Here is a 22,927-nt window from a genome sequence, read left to right on the forward strand (position 1 = left end):
TAAAATATGATGCTCACATAAATTTAGAAGTGTCCACACAGCGTGCTATAATTAAGTATTTATTTAAATATATGACAAAAGGACCTGATGAAGCCCGTATTGCCGTTGTTGATGAAGAACATCGTGAGGATGAAATCGAACAATATGTCACTAAGCGATATATTAGTTCTAGCGAAGCAGCGTGGCGTGTTCTCGAATTTGATATTGTAGCTAGGAACCCTACGGTAAAAATGTTAACAGTACATTTGCCCGATCAAAATTCGGTATTTTTTAAGCCTGGCCACGCGAACGAGGCAGTTAATAATGCAGGTTCAGATCTTTTAGACTATTTCAGTAGGCCTTTAACTGAGGAGTTTGATCGGGTATCCTACTTAGACTTTTTTGAAAATTATAACATTCATGCGAAAGATCCATGTTTAAAGACAGTTCAGGCGGTGCAAATGCAAAACGGCAAATTTCTTACGCGGAGAATGCGGGGTGAGCTCGTCGCGCGTCTATTTTGGGTCGCGCCGAACAGAGGTGAACAGTTCTTTTTAAGACTTCTTTTAAGTGTTTACCCTTGTCGTAGTTTCGCGGATTTACTTCAAATTGGAGGTCCAAATTGCACAACTTTTCAAGAAGCTGCCAAATTCGTAGGACTTGCGGACGACTCAGTCGAATATGAACGGGCTATGGAAGAAGCTTCCACTTTTTTAACCGGACCACGACTTCGTAGCTTTTTTGTAACGCTGGCTGTTAATGGTGCCTCAGTGGCGTCACTGTGGAACACGTATAAACGTCAATTGGCCGAAGATTTCCTTTACAGGGTGCCAGATGACGAAGAAAACGCGTTTAACATGTGCCTCATTCAAATAGATAGAATGCTACGTAGACACGGAACTTCTTTAGTAGAACAAGGTTTGCCAGAAGTAATTTACAGGTCAACGGAATTGGATAGGGAACGCACTGAATATGATTTAGATAGTTTGAAATCATACGTAGAAGAGTGGTTGCCACAGTTATCCCCCGATCAACGTGCCGTATTCGATTACGTGGAAAAGCTTTGCGTAGATAGTGTTTACCGAGAATCCAACAACTGTGCGATTTTTATCGATGGCCCCGCCGGCACCGGAAAAACGCTTTTATTGAAGGTCATAACTGCATATATCCGCGGTAACCTTAAAGGTATAGTTTTAACCTGTGCATCGTCTGCAATTGCTGCTCAGAATTACACAAACGGAATGACGGCTCATTCCTTGTTTAGATTTCCTTTACATCTATTAGATGATAGCGGATACTGGAACATCTCAAATGGTACTCAAAGAGCTGAATTGATTTACAATTCTAATCTCATTGTGTATGATGAAGCGCCGATGGCTCATAAATACCTTATAAATTTATTAAATAGATCATTGCAGGATTTGATGAGGTCAGACAAAATTTTTGGTTCTAAAATAATTATTTTTGCAGGAGATTTTCGTCAAATTCCTCCTGTAGTCCCAGAAGCACGAACGAATTTTGATATTTTAAACGCGTCACTAAAAACTTCTCCTATTTGGAAACAATTGAAAAAATTTAGTTTGGTAACTTCACAGAGATGTAAGGATGACGCACAGTATGCAGAATTTCTTTTAAAACTGGGTTCAAATTTATTACCTACTCTAAGGTTAGAAACAAATAATAATGATTTGCAATTAGTTCAACTTGAATCTATTGATTATGTTACTGAATTAGAAGATTTAATTGATTTTGTATTCCCAGAAGTTACTCTTACTGAGCCAGGCGTATGCTCCTTCAGAGCAATTCTATGCACTCGTAACGATGCAGTTAGAGAAATTAATGCCGTTATTTTAGATAAACTACCAGGTGAAGTATTACATTTTTATGCCATAGACAAAATTTTAAGCGACAACGCTGATCAAGTATATTTTAGTCCCGAATTTTTACATACACTTCGACCACAAGGTGTTCCAGATTTCGACTTACAGTTAAAATTAGAATGTGTTTGTGTAATCACGCGTAATCTTAGTTTCGCGGACGGCTTAGTAAATGGCACCAAAGTAATAGTTGTTGAGACATCTCCATATATTATTAAAGTTCGGAAACAAGGTGAACTAGGAGATTATTTGATCCCTCGAATTCTTTTTAAAGCGCCTATAGAACATAACAGCCCTTACGAGATGTGTCGCCGTCAATTCCCATTGCAGGTCTGTTATGCAATGACTATTCACAAGAGCCAGGGTCAAACGATTAGTCGCGTTGGGGTCGATCTTAGATCTGACATGTTTAGTCACGGTCAACTGTATGTAGCTTTAGGTCGCGTTCGCGAAAGACGTGACATAAAAGTACTACTACCCAGGCACCGAATCGAAAATGACCAACCTTTCTCGAATAACGTTATCATATCAGAACTTTTAAGTTTAACGTAACTTTATTTAGGGTGGCACTTCTTGAAAAGACTGAACAGTTCATCTCTGTTATTAAGCTTATTGGGTTTTTTTAGATCGGTTAAATCATGTGCTGAAATTATCGTATATTGCGAATTATTTATTATTATTTATATTCAATTTATCTTGTTTTTTCTTCTTTTCGTATAATTTAACGATAGAACTGACTTTAACAAGCTTGCACTCGATTTGATGATGGTTACATTGAATTTCAAAGCTAGGTTTACCATTTTATTAGTCACAATCACTGAATTAAAATGTGTGTTAATCAATTGGCAATGTGTACATGCCCTTCCCAGCCGTTAACGCTGTGGAGGCTCATCTTTAGGGGACGAGAGAACGGGCGTGAAGGGAACTGGCAGGATGAACACTTGGCTGCGGGTGCGACCGGTGCATGGGAGTGAAGTGGAGCTGGCTGGAAGATGGAGGCAGGTATCACTCGATTGCTTTAGCTGAGTTCCACTCAGATCAAGTAAGCTGTCATATGGATGAATGTCGCAGGTTGGAATGATCCGGAGTAGAACTGTCGGTGTCGTTCCCATCGTCGTAGGCATTTTCGGTGGATTTTGTAGGTCGATCAACAATGGTTGCGTGAGTTTTGGCTGTCAAGCTGCTATGCCGTACTAGCCGATTCTTGCGATCTGGGATACAAGGGATGGACGTATCCTGTGGAATGATCGTGTCAGTGAAGGTTTGAATGTCGCTTAGGACTGGAAAGGAGGGAGTACGGAAACTGTAATCAGTATTCAGGATCTCGCTGTACATGGACAATGTTTAGTTTAGGTGTATTAAAGTGGTAATTGTTCGAAGTTATTTGAAAAGAATTCTGTTTCAGTGTTTAAGCGCTAAAACTGTTTGTTTTTTGTAAGCAAACGTATGATTTATTGATGTTCATTTTTTACTTTATAACGCTAACGCTTTACAAATAATATTGTTACCAAATTTAAGTGCGTATATAAACAATACATTAATACTAAAATATTTCGATGAAGACACCAATGTTGTTTATTGATACATTTTTCTCTTAAGTGCTACTTTCTCAACTTAAAGCAATAAGTTATGCAGTAATTATACTTCAACGAGTATATTTAAACAAATCGTCATTCAAAAGCATTTTACCCAATACCTAACTTACATTAAGTAAAATTTATCTTTGTCATTTTAGTCACTTATTTTTTATCATTCACTAAGCTGTAAGCAAAATATATTTACTAAAATAATAAAAAAAATACGATATTCATGGTAAGTTGGATTAGCTATTTTATGACTTGATATTTTCATGCATTAATTCAGGAAAATAAATGTATAATGAAAAATAAGTTTTTATAACCGATTAAATTTGTGTAATGTGCAGTGTATACATTTTAATGTATTTAACATTTGCAAATTGTATTGATTTGTAAAAAAATATAATTTGCATTAAATACTAAAGAATATTTTATACTAGCGTATATTAGTAACTTAAGTTAGAATTAAGTAAACAAACAAAAAAATATACGCCTTAAATAATAAATATAAGGAAGAAAGGAAACTACCCGGATGCCTGTTTACTCATCATCAAGGAAACTTTAAGAAATAACATTACTACAAATGTCTGCTCGAAGAAAGATTCAAAAACTTAAACAAATGCCAAGCTGGAAATCGATTAATGAGTACACATAAACGCTACATAGTACAACACGCGTGTCCTGTAATGGAACGGACAGAATAAAGAATATGTGTTATGGTACGTCGAATCAGTACAGTATAATATTATACATTAGCATTCAATGGTGTATGAATCGTCATCGTCATAGTGTCAGCAAAGACGCATCATCAATTGCACAGATTTGTGGCTACAAATATATAAATGAAAAGTGTTATTTAGAACATTATTTATTGTGTTGTGGAATAAAATAGGTCAATAATTACCTGTATCCGGCAGTGACGAACAATTTTTTCATTCATAAACATGGGTAAACTGTCAGATGGGCTAAACATGAAAAAAGTCCTTAAACCAAATCCCATTGTTTCGCTATTGTGTTTGAAAATCTAAGCCGCAGGAGGATATTAAGTACAACCATGCTTTACCTTTAATGGTGTATGTAAAAATAATGAAGCCTATAATCAACAATGAATGTTCTATACCATTCTAAGCAAATTCAAAAACAAATTTGATCATGTCAATTTCTGGCCTCCCACAAGCGGGTCTCACCAGTATTGACAGAAGAATGATCACTCATCGATACAAAAACATACATAAAGTAATTAATACATGTATACAGGCTAAATAAAGTGAAATTGCTAGAAAATACCTACTCCTTGGAAAAACAATAATTGGAGAAGAAAGCACTACCTAACAACGTGAAACTTTGATATTCAAATTTTCAAATCAAATATGGCTAAAACAAAAAAAAAATACTTAAAAATTTAAAGGTAAAAGAAAACACCTTTAGTTAAAAAAATAGAAAGCGAGTCATATTTTATATATTCTGGTAAAATTGTTTAGTTTTAAATGTTACCAAATACACCAAATGTTATTAGAAATGAAAGTAACTGCATATAGTTTAATTCATATGTGTACAGTCAACATACTACCTACGTTTTATTTTTTAAGTCTACATTCGTTATTTATTTACTTATAATGACGCAAATAACAAACAACTATGCTTGTTATTAATTTGCATACACCTACAGTAAATCCAACTTACCATGAATATAACAATGATAATATACATAGTAAGTGCAGAATAAAAACTTAGGGATTACATGGTTTTATGTTTTCCAGTGGATCTGGTTAGAGCTATGTCACGCTAAATAGTATTCTTTGCATTTCTTCTTACATTACTTTTCAATAGAACACTGTTTCGCATGAGACGGTTCCTCAAAAAACATAATATCGTATATGAGCTAAACTAAAACTTAGGTTTTATATGGTTTTATGTTTTCCAGTGGATCTGGTTAGAGCTATGTCACGCTAAATGGTTTTCTTTGCATTTCTTCTTACAATACTTTTCAATAGAACACTCTTTCGCATGAGACGGTTCCTCAAAAAACATAATATCGTGTATGAGCTAAACAAAAACTTAGGGTTTTAATGGTTTTATGTTTTCCAGTGGATCTGGTTAGAGCTATGTCACGCTACATGGTGTTTTTTGCATTTCTTCTTACAATACTTTTCAATAGAACACTGTTTCGCATGAGACGGTTCCTCAAAAAACATAATATCGTGTATGAGCTAAACTAAAACTTAGGTTTTATATGGTTTTATGTTTTCCAGTGGATCTGGTTAGAGCTATGTCACGCTAAAAGGTGTTTTTTGCATTTCTTCTTACAATACTTTTCAATAGAACACTGTTTCGCATGAGACGGTTCCTCAAAAAACATAATATCGTGTATGAGCTAAACTAAAACTTAGGTTTTATATGGTTTTATGTTTTCCAGTGGATCTGGTTAGAGCCATGTCACGCTAAATGGTGTTCTTTGCATTTCTTTTTACTATACTTTCAATAGAACACTGTTTCGCATGAGACGGTTCCTCAAAAAACATAATATCGTGTATGAGCTAAACAAAAATTTAGGGTTTTACATGGTTTTATGTTTTCCAGTGGATCTGGTTAGAGCTATGTCACGCTAAATGGTGTTTTTTGTATTTCTTATTACAATTCTTTCCAATAGAACACTGTTTCGCATGAGACGGTTCCTCAAAAAACATAATATCGTGTATAAGCTAAACAAAAACTTAGGTTTTATATGGTTTATGTTTTCCAGTGGATCTGGTTAGAGCTATGTCATGCTAAATAGTGTTTTTTGCATTTCTTCTTACAATACTTTTCAATAGAACACTGTTTCGCATGAGACGGTTCCTCAAAAAACATAATATCGTGTATGAGCTAAACAAAAATTTAGGGTTTTACATGGTTTTATGTTTTCCAGTGGATCTGGTTAGAGCTATGTCACGCTAAATGGTGTTTTTTGTATTTCTTTTTACTATACTTTCAATAGAACACTGTTTCGCATGAGACGGTTCCTCAAAAAACATAATATCGTGTATGAGCTAAACAAAAATTTAGGGTTTTACATGGTTTTATGTTTTCCAGTGGATCTGGTTAGAGCTATGTCATGCTAAATAGTGTTTTTTGTATTTCTTTTTACTATACTTTCAATAGAACACTGTTTCGCATGAGACGGTTCCTCAAAAAACATAATATCGTGTATGAGCTAAACAAAAATTTAGGGTTTTACATGGTTTTATGTTTTCCAGTGGATCTGGTTAGAGCTATGTCACGCTAAATAGTGTTTTTTGTATTTCTTTTTACTATACTTTCTAATAGAACACTGTTTCGCATGAGACGGTTCCTCAAAAAACATAATATCGTGTATGAGCTAAACAAAAATTAGGGTTTTACATGGTTTTATGTTTTCCAGTGGATCTGGTTAGAGCTATGTCACGCTAAATGGTGTTTTTTGTATTTCTTCTTACAATACTTTCAATAGAACACTGTTTCGCATGAGACGGTTCCTCAAAAAACATAATATCGTGTATGAGCTAAACAAAAACTTAGGGTTTTACATGGTTTTATGTTTTCCAGTGGATCTGGTTAGAGCTATGTCACGCTAAATGGTGTTTTTTGCATTTCTTCTTACAATACTTTTCAATAGAACACTGTTTCGCATGAGACGGTTCCTCAAAAAACATAATATCGTGTATGAGCTAAACTAAAACTTAGGTTTTATATGGTTTTATGTTTTCCAGTGGATCTGGTTAGAGCTATGTCACGCTAAATGGTGTTTTTTGCATTTCTTCTTACAATAACTTTCAATAGAACACTGTTTCGCATGAGACGGTTCCTCAAAAAACATAATATCGTGTATGAGCTAAACAAAAACTTAGGTTTTACATGGTTTTATGTTTTCCAGTGGATCTGGTTAGAGCTATGTCACGCTAAATGGTGTTTTTTGCATTTCTTCTTACAATACTTTCAATAGAACACTGTTTCGCATGAGACGGTTCCTCAAAAAACATAATATCGTGTATGAGCTAAACAAAAACTTAGGGTTTTACATGGTTTTATGTTTTCCAGTGGATCTGGTTAGAGCTATGTCACGCTAAATGGTGTTCTTTGCTTTTTTTCTTACAATACTTTTCAATAGAACACTGTTTCGCATGAGACGGTTCCTCAAAAAACATAATATCGTGTATGAGCTAAACTAAAACTTAGGTTTTATATGGTTTTATGTTTTCCAGTGGATCTGGTTAGAGCTATGTCACGCTAAATGGTGTTCTTTGCTTTTTTTCTTACAATACTTTTCAATAGAACACTGTTTCGCATGAGACGGTTCCTCAAAAAACATAATATCGTGTATGAGCTAAACAAAAACTTAGGTTTTATATGGTTTTATGTTTTCCAGTGGATCTGGTTAGAGCTATGTCACGCTAAATGGTGTTCTTTGCTTTTTTTCTTACAATACTTTTCAATAGAACACTGTTTCGCATGAGACGGTTCCTCAAAAAACATAATATCGTGTATGAGCTAAACTAAAACTTAGGTTTTATATGGTTTTATGTTTTCCAGTGGATCTGGTTAGAGCTATGTCACGCTAAATGGTGTTCTTTGCTTTTTTTCTTACAATACTTTTCAATAGAACACTGTTTCGCATGAGACGGTTCCTCAAAAAACATAATATCGTGTATGAGCTAAACTAAAACTTAGGTTTTATATGGTTTTATGTTTTCCAGTGGATCTGGTTAGAGCTATGTCACGCTAAATGGTGTTTTTTGCATTTCTTTTTACAATACCTTTCAATAGAACACTGTTTCGCATGAGACGGTTCCTCAAAAAACATAATATCGTGTATGAGCTAAACTAAAACTTAGGTTTTATATGGTTTTATGTTTTCCAGTGGATCTGGTTAGAGCTATGTCACGCTAAATGGTGTTCTTTGCTTTTTTTCTTACAATACTTTTCAATAGAACACTGTTTCGCATGAGACGGTTCCTCAAAAAACATAATATCGTGTATGAGCTAAACTAAAACTTAGGTTTTATATGGTTTTATGTTTTCCAGTGGATCTGGTTAGAGCTATGTCACGCTAAATGGTGTTTTTTGCATTTCTTCTTACAATACTTTTCAATAGAACACTGTTTCGCATGAGACGGTTCCTCAAAAAACATAATATCGTGTATGAGCTAAACTAAAACTTAGGTTTTATATGGTTTTATGTTTTCCAGTGGATCTGGTTAGAGCTATGTCACGCTAAGTGGTGTTTTTTGCATTTCTTCTTACAATACTTTTCAATAGAACACTGTTTCGCATGAGACGGTTCCTCAAAAAACATAATATCGTGTATGAGCTAAACAAAAACTTAGGGTTTTACATGGTTTTATGTTTTCCAGTGGATCTGGTTAGAGCTATGTCACGCTAAATGGTGTTCTTTGCATTTCTTCTTACAATACCTTTCAATAGAACACTGTTTCGCATGAGACGGTTCCTCAAAAAACATAATATCGTGTATGAGCTAAACTAAAACTTAGGGTTTTACATGGTTTTATGTTTTCCAGTGGATCTGGTTAGAGCCATGTCACGCTAAATAGCATTATTGTCATTTATTCTTTCCATCCTTTATATTATATTAAATAATATTTCATACGGTATTATTTCGTTCTTTAATTTAATGTGTCTTTAGTGCTTCTGAATGTGATTTTGTTTTAAATACTTAGCTTATTAGCATTCATCAGTATCCAAGAATTCATCATACCACTGCTAATCTATAAACAAACAATGGTCTTAGCGTTTAAACACCGAAAAAACACCTGCCTGTTCATTTATTACTTGTTTCATTAAACAGGAATTTGCATATCGATCGTTTTCAATTAACTTCGAACAGTTACAACTACACGTAAACTGAGCATGTAGTCTATCTACAGCAAGATCGTGACCGCTGACTGCAGCTCTCCTTCTCCCTCCATTTCACTCCCAATCGACATTTTCACCTTTGCTGATATGATTACTCCACAGGATACCTCCATCCCCTGCATACCTGGTCGCTAGATTCGGCTGGCACGTCATATCGGTTTGACAGCCAACTCACGTAACTATTGTTGATCGATCCACAGTCCACTGAAGTGCCTACGATGAAGGGAACAACATGGACAGTTCTACTCCGAATTACTCCAACCCATGCGATGTTCATCCACGCGACAACCCACCTGATCTGAGTGGAACTTAACTGAAGCAAGAGAGTGATGCCTAATTCCATCTGCCAACTAGCTCCACTTCTCTCCCGTGCACCAGTCGCACCCACACCGACGTGTTCATCTTGCCAGTTTTCCTCACACCCGTCCACTTGTCTCTTGAAGATTGGCGTCCACAACACCAACGGTTGGTTAGGTCATGCAAGCATTGTTACAATTGATAAAAACACATATTTTCATTTAGTGAATGTGATAACCTGTACTAATAATTTGGTCAACTTAGCGATGATAACTCAATGTAAGTATTAACAAACTCGGTACGTGTTTGTTATTGTCAATAATATCTTTAAATTATACAACTCGCTTATGTTTGACAATTACTGAGTAATTGCTTTGCTTATTGCATGCTAATTGCTGAAAATTGCTTTTTATTTTAAATTCCTTAGCTAAAAATTGCTTTTTCTTTCACATTTCTCTGCTTATTGAATGACTATTGCTAACTCATTAGATAGAACCTACTTCTCATATAAGTAGGTGGATGCGGCCTCGATTAGCGGGGGAACCACATGAAAAAAAGCGAGCTACTGGGTGTACCTCCTGGGTAGTTTGGAAATCACCTAAAATATATATGTATATATTTATAAATAAAAGTTAATATATATAAATTAACATTATTATTTTTTAACAGGAAATGCACAATGCTAAAAACTGCGTAGGAGATTTTAATACAATAGTACTACCAAGCCTGATGTTGGCCGCTATTTCAATGAATGCAGCAGTGTGACAGCTAGCAATCAAAAGTAACAAGATATCGAGGTACGTCACTTTGGCAAAAACGTATCGCTATAGACTAAGGAAAAAAAATATATATATTTTATTTACAGGAAATGCAGATGGCAATAAACTGTGTAGAAGTTCATGATTGCAATAGAATAAAATCGACCAAGCCTGAAGTCAGCAGCCCCTTCAATGAATGCAGCAGTGTGACAGCCAGCAATCAAAAGTTACAAGATATCGAGGTACGTTTCATGACGACCACGACTATTTTGGCAAAAACGTATCGCTATCGACTAAGGAAAATAAAATTATATATTTTATTTACAGGAAATGCAGAAGGCAAAAAACTGCGTAGGAGATCATTAATACAAAAGTATTATATAAACCAAGCCTGATGTTGGCCGCTCATTCAAAGAATGCAGCAGTGTGACAGCCAGCAATCAAAAGTAACAAGATATCGAGGTACGTTACATGACGACCACAACTATTTTGGCAAAAACGTATTGCTATCGACTAAGGAAAATAAATTACATATAATATTTAATTATATATTTTATTTACAGGAAATGCAGAAGGCAAAAAACTGCGTAGGAGATCATTAATACAATAGTATTATATAAACCAAGCCTGATGTTGGCCGCTCATTCAAAGAATGCAGCAGTGTGACAGCCAGCAATCAAAAGTAACAAGATGTCGAGGTACGTTACATGACGATCACGACCACTTTGGCATAAACGTATCGCTATAGACTAAGGAAAAAATAATAATATATATTTTATTCACAGGAAATGCAGAGTGCAATAAACTGTGTAGGAGATTATGATTGTAATAGAATAAAATCGACCAAGCCTGAAGTCCTTCAATGCACGCAGCAGTGTGACAGCCAGCAATCAAAAGTTACAAGATATCGAGGTACGTTACATGACGACCACGACTATTTTGGCAAAGACGTATCGCTATCGACCAAGGAAAAGAAATTATATATAATATTTAATATATATTTTATTTATAGGAAATGCAGAAGGCAAAAAACTGCGTAGGAGATCATTAATACAATAGTATTATATAAACCAAGCCTGATGTCGGCCGCTCATTCAAAGAATGCAGCAGTGTGACAGCCAGCAATCAAAAGTAACAAGATGTCGAGGTACGTTACATGACGATCACGACCACTTTGGCATAAACGTATCGCTATAGACTAAGGAAAAAAAATATATATATATTTTATTCACAGGAAATGCAGAGTGCAATAAACTGTGTTGGAGATTATGATTGTAATAGAATAAAATCGACCAAGCCTGAAGTCCTTCAATGCACGCAGCAGTGTGACAGCCAGCAATCAAAAGTTACAAGATATCGAGGTACGTTACATGACGACCACGACTATTTTGGCAAAGACGTATCGCTATCGACCAAGGAAAAGAAATTATATATAATATTTAATATATATTTTATTTACAGGAAATGCAGAAGGCAAAAAACTGCGTAGGAGATTATTAATACAATAGTATTATATCAACCAAGCCTGATGTCGGTAGCTTCTTCAATGAATGCAGCAGTGTGACAGCCAGCAATCAATAGTGACAAGAATCTAGGTACGATACATGACGACAATGACCACTTTGGCAAAAACGTATCGCTATCGACTAAAAAAATGATTTTATATATATACTTTATTATAAAAATACGTTATTATAAATAAATTAATATTATTTTATTTTTAACAGGAAATACAGAAGGCAAAGAAGCAGATGTCATCAAAAAAGATCTTTGTTCCTGCAATGTTTCCGCAGACGATACAGATCCAACAGAGCGAAGTGGAAGGAAAAGACTCGGAAAAAAGACCCCACCACCATATGGGAACAATGCAAGGGAGAGAGAGAGAATATAATGTTATATTTTTATTTTTTGATAACATAAAATAAACCAACAATATCCTACATATTTTTTTTTATTTCTTTTTGTGTCTGTCTTAATAGTTATTACAAATCTGTGATGCGAAACAAACTATACGAAAACGTCAATCCACATACAACGCCCGCGAAGCTGCTTTAGCAGCGAGCGCACTTAGCACCATCTAGTTAAATCATTAAATAGATAAAAACCTGTGTATATTTTTATGTTATTGTTAAGTTTATTCTCTACCTACTTACTTACTAATATGTTACCATATTAAGTCTGTTCAAAAATCATAAATAGGTACTTGTTCTTCATCTATCATGTAGGTTGTGAAGTGGATGACCAACCTCATCAACCAGAGTTATTGCTGAGCCGCCAATGTCGTTGGATCAGCCAGCCATGTCCTAACTGAACCAAGGATCACAAAGAAATTTTTGTGTTTTGTCTCCACCGGGACTTGAACCTGGGACCTCCGGAATGTCAGCCACTGGACCACATAGGCCGAGAGTATATGGTTAAGTTGCTGTATTATTTCAACTATTTAATTAAATGTAGGAATATTTTGTATGAGTATGAATAAAACAAATTATTTCTAAAAATATATCTTTCATTATGTTTTTAATAAAATTGTTTCTTTTTAAAATTATGTTGAAAAATAAAAATAGTAATCACGTCGTTTAGCACCACTTCAACTGATAGGATCTCACAATCAATGTTTTTTGTGGTAAGTATCAAAATTGTTAGTTACATTTAATTTTTGACTTCTTGGGACCAGATTTTCACATCAAACATCCTTTGGTGGTCTTTATTGGTCTAAATGCAAGACAAATATAATTACAAAATCTATTAGGTACCAATGAGGGACTTTCCAGGCTACGTCCCCAAAAAAATAGATGGCGCTGTACAGATGTGCGATCTTTTAAATATGCCTATATACCATTGCCATTACATTTAAATAATATTTATTTACCCGAGTAATGAGAAAATAGGTAATTATCATGTTAAATCTGGACAGCGCCATCTGTATTTTTTTTTGAAAACCTAGTCTGGAAAGTCATCCATTAGCTTTTTTATAAAATATTTCTATTACCTACCTAGTTACTAAATATGCAAGGGTAACGTGTGTTGTTGGTACTGATTCCAGTACACACTATCTAAGTTTATTTGAAGTTATACCTGTCATTTTATTATCAGCTGACGGGTAAACGACAGGCTTAAAATTTATGGAATAGGTTCACAAGAATTTTAGGCAGAAATTAAAAAACCCCAGCAAAGTTGACAGCACACATGTCACCAGCAATAGAATTTGACCAAGATTTAAATAGGTCTCGTGAAAAAAGAATAGTTTCAGATGCGATAGTTTTGCCGGGGCGTAGTGTGTCTCCGTGACGAGGAGCAGTTTTCGAAGACCGTGAAGTATTTCCGTACTCTACATGACGTTCCGATCACACCTCCCATACATCATTTTTAGCCCCGAGGCTTTTTCTGTATAAGGGAAATTTTGTATGGCGGCCATCTTGTTTTTCCGCCATTTTGATTTTTGTCACCAGCGATTGAATTTGACCAAGATTTAAATATGTTATGCGAAATAAAAGTTGCTCCAGGTTTTATAGTTTTGCCAGGCCGTAGGGTGTCTCCCTGATGCGGAGCAGTTTTTCAAGATCAAGCAGTATTGAAATACTCAACATGACGATCCGATCACATCCCTATACATCATTTTTACCCTCGAGGCATTTTCAGGAAAAACGAAAATTTTGTATGGCGGCCATCTTGTTTTTCCGCCATTTTGATTTTTTTTTCACCGGCGATAAAATTTGACTAAGATTTTAATATGTTTGGTGGAAAAATAAATGTTCCAGGTGTGATAGTTTCGCCAGGCCGTAGGGTGTCTCCCTGATGCGGAGCAGTTTTCAAAAACCTGGAAGTACACCCGTACTCTACATGACGATCCGATCAAATCCCTTACACATAATTTTACCCCCGAGGCATTTTCAGGAAAAACTAAAAATTTGTATGGCGGCCATCTTGTTTTTCCGCCATTTTGTTTTTTTTTTTCACCGGCGATAAAATTTGACCAAGATTTAAATAGGTCTAGTGGAAAAATAATAGTTCCAGGTGTGATAGTTTTTCCAGGCCGTAGGGTGTCTCCCTGATGCGGAGCAGTTTTCGAAGATCGAGAAATATTTTTTATTCAACTTGACGTTTCGATCACACCTCTCATACATCATTTTTACCTCCGAGACATTTTCTGGAAAAACGAAAATTTTGTATGGCGGCCATCTTGTTTTTCCGCCATTTTGTTTTTTTTTCACCCACAATAGAATTTGACCAAGATTTAAATAGGTTGTGTGAAAAAAGAATCCTTCCAGGTGCGATAGTTGCGCCAGGCCGTAGGGTCTCTCCCTGATGCGGAGCAGTTTTCCAAGATCTGGAAGTTTTCCCATACTCACCGGAAGATCTTGATCACACCCCCCATACATCATTTTTACCCCCCGACGCTCCTTCTGGGAGAACAACCCTGTCAGTGAGTCAGTCAGTCAGTCAGTCAGTCAGTCAGTACATGGGTTTGTAGCTATATATATTATAATAACTAGATGTCGCGTGGTTCGCTCGCAGCAAGCTGCTCGCGTGTCCTGTATTAGTTCGAAGCTTTGTATGGCGGCCATCTTGTTTTCGTGAAATCAAAAAAGTTCTAGGTGCTATAGTTTTGCCAGGCCGTAGGGTGTCTCCCTGATGCGGAGCAGTTTTTCAAGATCAAGCAGTATTGAAATACTTAACATGACGATCCGATCACATTCCTATACATCATTTTTACCCCCGAGGCATTTTCAGGAAAAACGAAAAATTTGTATGGCGGCCATCTTGAATTTCCGCCATTTTGATTTTTTTTCACGGGCGATTGAATTTGACCAAGGTTTAAATATGTCTCGTGAAAACCAAAAAGTTCTAGGTGCTATAGTTTTGCCAGGCCATAGGGTGTCTCCCTGATGCGGAGCAGTTTTTCAAGATCAAGCAGTATTGAAATACTTAACATGATGATCCGATCACATTCCTATACATCATTTTTACCCCCGAGGCATTTTCAGGAAAAACGAAAAATTTGTATGGCGGCCATCTTGAATTTCCGCCATTTTGATTTTTTTTCACGGGCAATTGAATTTGACCAAGGTTTAAATATGTCTCGTGAAAACCAAAATGTTCTAGGTGCTATAGTTTTGCCAGGCCGTAGGGTGTCTCCCTGATGCGGAGCAGTTTTCGAAGATTGAGAACATTTTCCGAACTCGACAAGCCATTCCGATTACATTCCCATACACAGTTTTTACCCCCGATACATTTTCTGTAAAAACAATTTTTTGTATGGCGGCCATCTTGTTTTTCCGCCATTTTGATTTTTTTTCACCCACGATAAAATTTGACCAAGATTTAAATAGGTTTTGCGAAAAAAAAATTGTTCCAGGTGTGATTGTTTCGCCAGGCCGTAGGGTGTCTCCCTGATGCGGAGCAGTTTTCCAAGATCTGGAAGTTTTCCCATACTCACCGGAAGGTCCTGATCACACCCCCCATACATCATTTTGACCCCCCGACACTCCTTCTGGGAGAACAACCCTGTCAGTGAGTCAGTGAGTCAGTCAGTCAGTCAGTCAATCAGTCAGTCAGTGGGTTTGTAGCTTTATATAATATAACTAGATTTCGCGTGGTTCGCTCGCAGCAAGCTGCTCGCGTGTCCTGTATTAGTTCGAAGCTTGCGGAAAAATTGCTCCAGGTTTTATAGTTTTGCCAGGCCGTAGGGTGTCTCCCTAATGCGGAGCAGTTTTTGAAGATCAAGCAGTATTTCCATACTCAGCTTGACGTTTCGATCACACCTCCCATACATCATTTTTACCTCCGAGACATTTTCTGGAAAAACAAAATTTTGTATGGCGGCCATCTTGTTTTTCCGCCATTTTGGTTTTTTTTCACCGGGGATTGAATTTGACCAAGATTTAAATAGGTTTCGTGAAAAAAATATTGCTCTAGGTTTTATAGTTTTGCCAGGCCGTAGGGTGTCTCCCTGATGCGGAGCAGTTTTCCAAGATGACTTTCCGATCACACCCCAAATACATCATTTTTACCTCTGAGACATTTTCGGGAAAAACAAAAATTTGTATGGCGGCCATCTTGTTTTACGGCCATTTTGTTTTTTTTTCACTGGCGATAAAATTTGACCAAGACTTTAATAGGCTTCGTGAAAACAAAAAAGTTCCAGGTGCGATAGTTTCGCCAGGCTGTAGGGTGTCTCCCTGATGCGGAGCAGCTTTCGAAAATCGAAAAGTATTTCCATACTCAACATGATGTTTCGATCACATTCCTCATACATCATTTTTACCCCCGAGGCATTTTCGGGAAAAACGAAAATTTTGTATGGCGGCCATCTTGTTTTTCCGCCATTTTGTTTTTTTTTCAGCACGGATTGGATTTGACCAAGATTTAAATATGTTTCGCGAAAGAAAAATTGCTCCAGGTTTTATAGTTTTGCCAGGCCGTAGGGTGTCTCCCTGATGCGGAGCAGTTTTCCAAAATCTAGAAGTTTTCTCATACTCTCCGGGAGGTCCAGATCACATCCCCATAAACAATTTTTACCCCCGAGACATTTTCTGGAAAAACAAAATTTTGTATGGCGGCCATCTTGTTTTTCCGCCATTTTGATTTTTTTTCACCCACAATAGAATTTGACCAAGATTTAAATAGGTTTTGCGAAAAAAGAATCATTCCAGGTGCGACAGTTGCGCCAGGCCGTAGGGCGTCTCCCTGATGCGGAGCAGTTTTCCAAGATTTGGGATTTTTCCCATACTCACCGGGAGGTCCCGATCACACCCCCTATACATCATTTTGACCCCCCGACGCTCCTTCTGGGAGAACAATTATGTCAGTGAGTCAGTCAGTCAGTCAGTCAGTGGGTCTCCAGCTATATATATTATAATAACTAGATGTCGCGTGGTTCGCTCGCAGCAAGCTGCTCGCGTGTCTTGTTTTCCCGCCATTTTTTTACCGCGATAGAATTTGACCAAGACTTGAATAGGTCTCGTGAAATCAAAAAAGTTCTAGGTGCTATAGTTTTGCGAGGCCGTGGGGTGTCTCCCTGATGCGGAGCAGTTTTCCAAGATGACGTTTCGATCACACCCCTATACATCATTTTTACACCCCGAGACATTTTCTGGAAAAACAAAAATGTATATGGCGGCCATCTTGTTTTTCGGCCATTTTGTTTTTTTTTCACCGGCGATAAAATTTGACCAAGATTTAAATAGGTTTCGTGAAAATAAAAAAGTTCCAGGTGCGATAGTTTTGCCAGGCCGTAGGGTGTCTTCCTGATGCGGAGCAGTTTTTGAAGGTCGGGAAGTATTTCCATACTCAACATGACATTTTGATCACATCCCTCTTACATCATATTCACCCCCGAGGCATTTTCGAGAAAAACGAATATTTTGTATGGCGGCCATCTTGTTTTTCCGCCATTTTGATATTTTTTCAACTACGATAGAATTTGACCAAGAAATAAATAGGTTTTGTGAAAAAAGAATCGTTCCAGGTGCGACAGTTTTGCCAGGCCGTGGGGTGTCTCCCTGATGCGGAGTAGTTTTTGAAGATTGAGAACATTTTCCGTTCTTGACAAGACACTCCGATTACATCCCCATACACAGTTTTTACCCCCGAGACATTTTCTAGAAAAACAAAATTTTGTATGGCGGCCATCTTGTTTTTCCGCCATTTTGATTTTTTTTCACCGGCAATAAAATTTGACCAAGATTTAAATAGGTTTTGCGAAAAAAAAATTGATACAGATATAATAGTTGCGCCAGACTGTAGGGTGTCTCCCTGATGCGGAGCAGTTTTCCAAGATCTGGAAGTTTTCCCCTACTCATCGGAAGATCGTGATCACATCTCCCATACATCATTTTTACCTTCCGGCGCTCCTTCTGGGAGAACAACCCTGTCAGTGAGTCAGTGAGTCAGTCAGTCAGTCAGTCAGTCAGTCAGTCAGTCAGTGGGTTTGTAGCTTTATATAATATAATAACTAGATGTCGCGTGGTTCGCTCGCAGCAAGCTGCTCGCGTGTCTTGTTTTCCCGCCATTTTTTTACCGCGATAGAATTTGACCAAGACTTGAATAGGTCTCGTGAAATCAAAAAAGTTCTAGGTGCTATAGTTTTGCCAGGCCGTAGGGTGTCTCCCTGATGCGGAGCAGTTTTCCAAGATGACGTTCCGATAACACCCCTATACATCGTTTTTACACCCGAGACATTTTCTGGACAAACAAAAATTTGTATGGCGGCCATCTTGTTTTTCGGCCATTTTGTTTTTTTTTTCACCGGCGATAAAATTTGACCAAGATTTTATTAGGTTTGGTGAAAAAAGAATCGTTCCAGGAGCGATAGTTTTCCCAAGCCGTAGGGTGCCGCCCTGATGCGGAGCAGTTTTTGAAGGTCGGGAAGTATTTCCATACTCAATATGACATTTTGATCTCATCCCTCTTACATCATATTCACCCCGAGGCATTTTCGAGAAAAACGAAAATTTTGTATGGCGGCCATCTTGTTTTTCCGCCATTTTGATTTTTTTTCACCGGTGATTGAATTTGACCAAGAATTAAATAGGTTTCGTGAAAACAAAATAGGTCAGGATGCGATAGTTTCGCCAGGCCGTAGGGTGTCTCCCTGATGCGGAGCAGCTATCGGAAACCCAGACGTATTTTCATGCTCGACATGACGTTCCGATTACATTCCTATACATCATTTTTATCCCCGAGGCATTTTCAGGAAAAACGAAAAATTTGTATGGCGGCCATCTTGTTTTTCCGCCATTTTGATTTTTTTTCAACGGCGATAAAATTTGACCAAGATTTAAGTAGGTTTTGCGAAAAAAAAATTGATCCAGGTAAAATAGTTGCGCCAGACTGTAGGGTGTCTCCCTGATGCGGAGCAGTTTTCCAAGATCTGGAAGTTTTCCCATACTCACCGGGAAGTCCCGATCACACCCCCCATACATCATTTTTACCTCCGAGACATTTTCTGGAAAAACAAAATTTTGTATGGCGGCCATCTTGTTTTTCCGCCATTTTGATTTTTTTTCACCGGTGATTGAATTTGACCAAGAATTAAATAGGTTTTGCGAAAAAAAACTTGATCCAGGTATTATAGTTTTGCCAGGCCGTAGGGTGTCTCCCTGATGCGGAGCAGTTTTCCAAGATCTGGAAGTTTTCCCATACTCACCGGGAGACCCAGATCACTTTTCTCATACATTATTTTTACCCCCCGACGCTCCTTCTGGGAGAACAACCCTGTCAGTGAGTCAGTCAGTCAGTCAGTACATGGGTTTGTAGCTATATACAGGGTGTTAGTGACATCGTAACGAAAAAAAAAATGGAACGCCTATTTTATTGTACTAAAAATGATGGTGGGTGTTTTTCTTGTCGCAAATGTTTAATTAAGATTTTGAATTTTTACTGTGCCGCAATGTAAGTCGAACAACGCGCCACACAGACGCTAAACTTACGCGCGGCTACGTTACGCGTGCGTGATACGATGTTGATATCTAGGTAGGAGTTTTCATTCTCTTGTATTTAGATGCTTAGTGGTTCAACGTTTAAAAATGTTGTTTGTTGAAGTAGAACACCTACTGCCACGATTTTTCACGCACGGTACCTACCTACCAGTTATTAAAACGTTCCTAACTTATCTATACTTATAATAAATCTGTAGAGAGGTCAATTCTGTACATTAAATATTTTTTCAAAATAACTATCAGGGGGTGATAAGTGATCGATACTGATGCCAAAAATGCAATCAGTAAAATTTTTGTCTGTCTGTCTGTCTGTCTGTCTGTCTGTCTGTCTGTCTGTCTGTCTGTCTGTCTGTCTGTCTGTCTGTCTGTATGTTCCTTATAGAAACAAAAACTACTGGACGGATTTTAATGAAACTTGGTACAATTATTCTTCACACTCCTGGACAGGTCATAGTATACTTTTCATCACGCTACAATCAATAGGAGCAGAGTAGTGAAGGGAAATCCTTTTGTATGAAAAATCTAAACCACTCAAGTTAGACGTTTGAAATTTGGCATGCAGGTACCTTAGATACCGTAGAGGTGCACTAAGAAAGGAATTCCCGAAATTCCTACGGGAACGGGAATTAGCGGGAAAATCCTTTTGTATGAAAAATCTAAACCACTCAAGTTAGACTTTTGAAATTTGGCATGCAGGTACCTTAGATAACGTAGAGGTGCACTAAGAAAGGAATTCCCGAAATTCCCACGGGAACGGGAATTAGCGGAAAAATATTTTTGTATGAAAAATCTAAACCATTCAAGTTAGATGTTTGAAATTTGTCATGCAGGTACCTTAGATACCGTAGAGGTGTACTAAGAAAGGAATTCCCGAAATTCCCACGGGAACGGGAAAATCCTTTTGTATGAAAAATCTAAACCACTCAAGTTAGACGTTTGAAATTTGGCATGCAGGTACCATAGGTACCGTAGAGGTGCACTAAGAAAGGAATTCCCAAAATTCTCACGGGAACGGGAATTAGCGGGAAATACCTTTTGTATGAAAAATCTAAACCACTCAAGTTAGACATTTGAAATTTAGCATGCAGATACCTTAGGTACCGTGGAGGTGCACTAAGAAAGGAATTCCCGAAATTCTCACGAGAACGGGAATTAGCGGGAAAATCCTTTTGTATGAAAAATCTAAACCATTCAAGTTAGACGTTTGAAATTTGTCATGCAGGTACCTTAGGTACCGTGGAGGTGCACTAAGAAAGGAATTCCCGAAATTCCCACGGGAACGGGAATTAACGGGAAAATCCTTTTGTATGAAAAATCTAAACCATTCAAGTAAGATGTTTAAAATTTGGCACGCAGGTACCTTAGGTACCGTGGAGGTGCACTAAGAAAGGAATTCCCGAAATTCCCACGGGAACGGGAATTAACGGGAAAATCCTTTTGTATGAAAAATCTAAACCACTCAAGTTAGACGTTTGAAATTTGGCATGCAGGTACTTTAGTAAACTTAAAGCTTAGTTGCAACAGGATATTACAAAATTCCCACGGGAACGGTAGTTAGCGGGAAAAAACATTTGTATGAAAAAATCAAATCTAAATAAAAGGAGAAACTGACTGACTCAGTGACTGACATATCAACGCATAGCCTGAACGGCTAAATGTAGGCATTTGAAATTTGGAAGGGACATAGCTTAGGTACCGTAGAGGTGCACTAAGAAAGGAATTCCCGGAATTCCCACGGGAACGGAAATTAGCGGGAAAATCCTTTTGTATGAAAAATCTAAACCGCTTAAGTTAGACGCTTGAAATTTGGCATGCAGGTACCTTAGTTAACTTAAACCTTAGTTGCAACAGGATATTGCAAAATTCCCACGGAAACGGGAGTTAGCGGGAAAAAAACATTTGTATGAAAAAATCGAAACCGCGTAAGATAGATGTTTTCAATTCAATTCAATTAAATTATTTATTGCATTCCATGTAGTACAATGGGGTGTTACATAGGCATAGGAACTAAAACATGGACCCTGTAGGGCACAGCAACGTTGAAGGGAAGAGAGGAAGTGTGTATTAAAATTAAAACTCAATGAACAATCAATTAAAAAAAAAATCAATTCAATCAATTGATTCAATCTAGCATGCATGCATACCTTAGTAAATATAAAGTTTATTTTTGGCTGTATTTTGAAAAATGGGAGTTATTGGGAAAAAAATTGTATGAAAAAATCTAAACTGCATAAGTTAGATGCTTGAAATTTGATATGCACTCCCACACACACAAAGATCTCTCTCTTATATAACACGCCACGCGGACGAAGTCGCGGGCAAAAGCTAGTTAACAATAAAAACCCTACTCTTGCCTTACCTTAATTGTTATTCCTTCGGATGAAGTACCTAGGTAGGTACCCTAGAACATGTCACGTCACGTAGGTATGCAACATCGCGTTTCCTCCGCGGTAGGTAGGTATCACACGCACTCACAAACACAACACCTTGCTCTTTAATAAACATCAACAATCTTCCATACTTTTGCGCAGTAAATGGTCTATGATCTATCATCATAGTCGACACTACTCATTTACAGAATGAAACAAACACTCACAAACACGAAAAAAATATCCTCGAAAAACATCACGCGATTCGGGTCAAGCTTAGTATTCGACTGAGCGGAAGCGCGCGGCGGCGTTAGCGCAAAGCATCAAAGGCGCCGACTAAGGGCGCCGACGACGCACCGGCCGCGGCCGAGTCGAGCCGACGACTAGAGAGAGAGAGAGAAGTATGTTTATGGTGCAAGTGACAGAGAAAGAAATAGTATCTGTTCGTATGCCTACTTTATTGGCGAGCGTTGCCCTTGACCCGTGCGCCGGCTATTCACCTGCGCATAGCTGAAGTTGTAGATACGTTATTATTATTATTGATGACATTGATAAAATTTAATAATTAGTAATTTTTATTTGTTTATTTTAAATGTGCGTTCTATGCAGCTTAAAACACAATATGGGACTGAAAAAAATCTATTTTTTTTATGAATTTGGCGACAGGAAACTTCACTTGATACCTATCAACTCAAAGAAATACCTAGTATCTGTTCGTAATGCCTACTTTATTGGCGCGCG

At 37.3% G+C, this 22,927-nt stretch overlaps 1 long non-coding RNA gene across 3 annotated transcripts; it reads left to right on the top strand.

Annotated features, from left to right (window-relative positions):
- The first annotated feature begins 10,132 nt into the window (after positions 1–10,132).
- LOC126381622 (uncharacterized) lies at positions 10,133–12,837 on the top strand. 3 transcript variants are annotated; one of them, XR_007568902.1, is made up of 9 exons: positions 10,135–10,416; positions 10,485–10,619; positions 10,705–10,839; positions 10,941–11,075; positions 11,163–11,289; positions 11,390–11,524; positions 11,612–11,738; positions 11,839–11,972; positions 12,105–12,835. It is a non-coding gene; the product is annotated as an uncharacterized LOC126381622 (long non-coding RNA). The 3 variants fall into 3 exon arrangements; XR_007568904.1 differs by lacking the exon at positions 10,705–10,839 and having other exon boundaries at positions 10,133–10,416; positions 12,105–12,837; XR_007568903.1 differs by lacking the exons at positions 11,390–11,524; positions 11,612–11,738 and having other exon boundaries at positions 10,136–10,416; positions 12,105–12,836.
- The last annotated feature ends 10,090 nt before the right edge of the window (positions 12,838–22,927 follow it).

This window comes from Pectinophora gossypiella, unplaced genomic scaffold (genome assembly GCF_024362695.1).
Source record: "Pectinophora gossypiella unplaced genomic scaffold, ilPecGoss1.1 Pgos_69, whole genome shotgun sequence".
NCBI classification, from domain to species: Eukaryota; Metazoa; Arthropoda; class Insecta; order Lepidoptera; family Gelechiidae; genus Pectinophora; species Pectinophora gossypiella.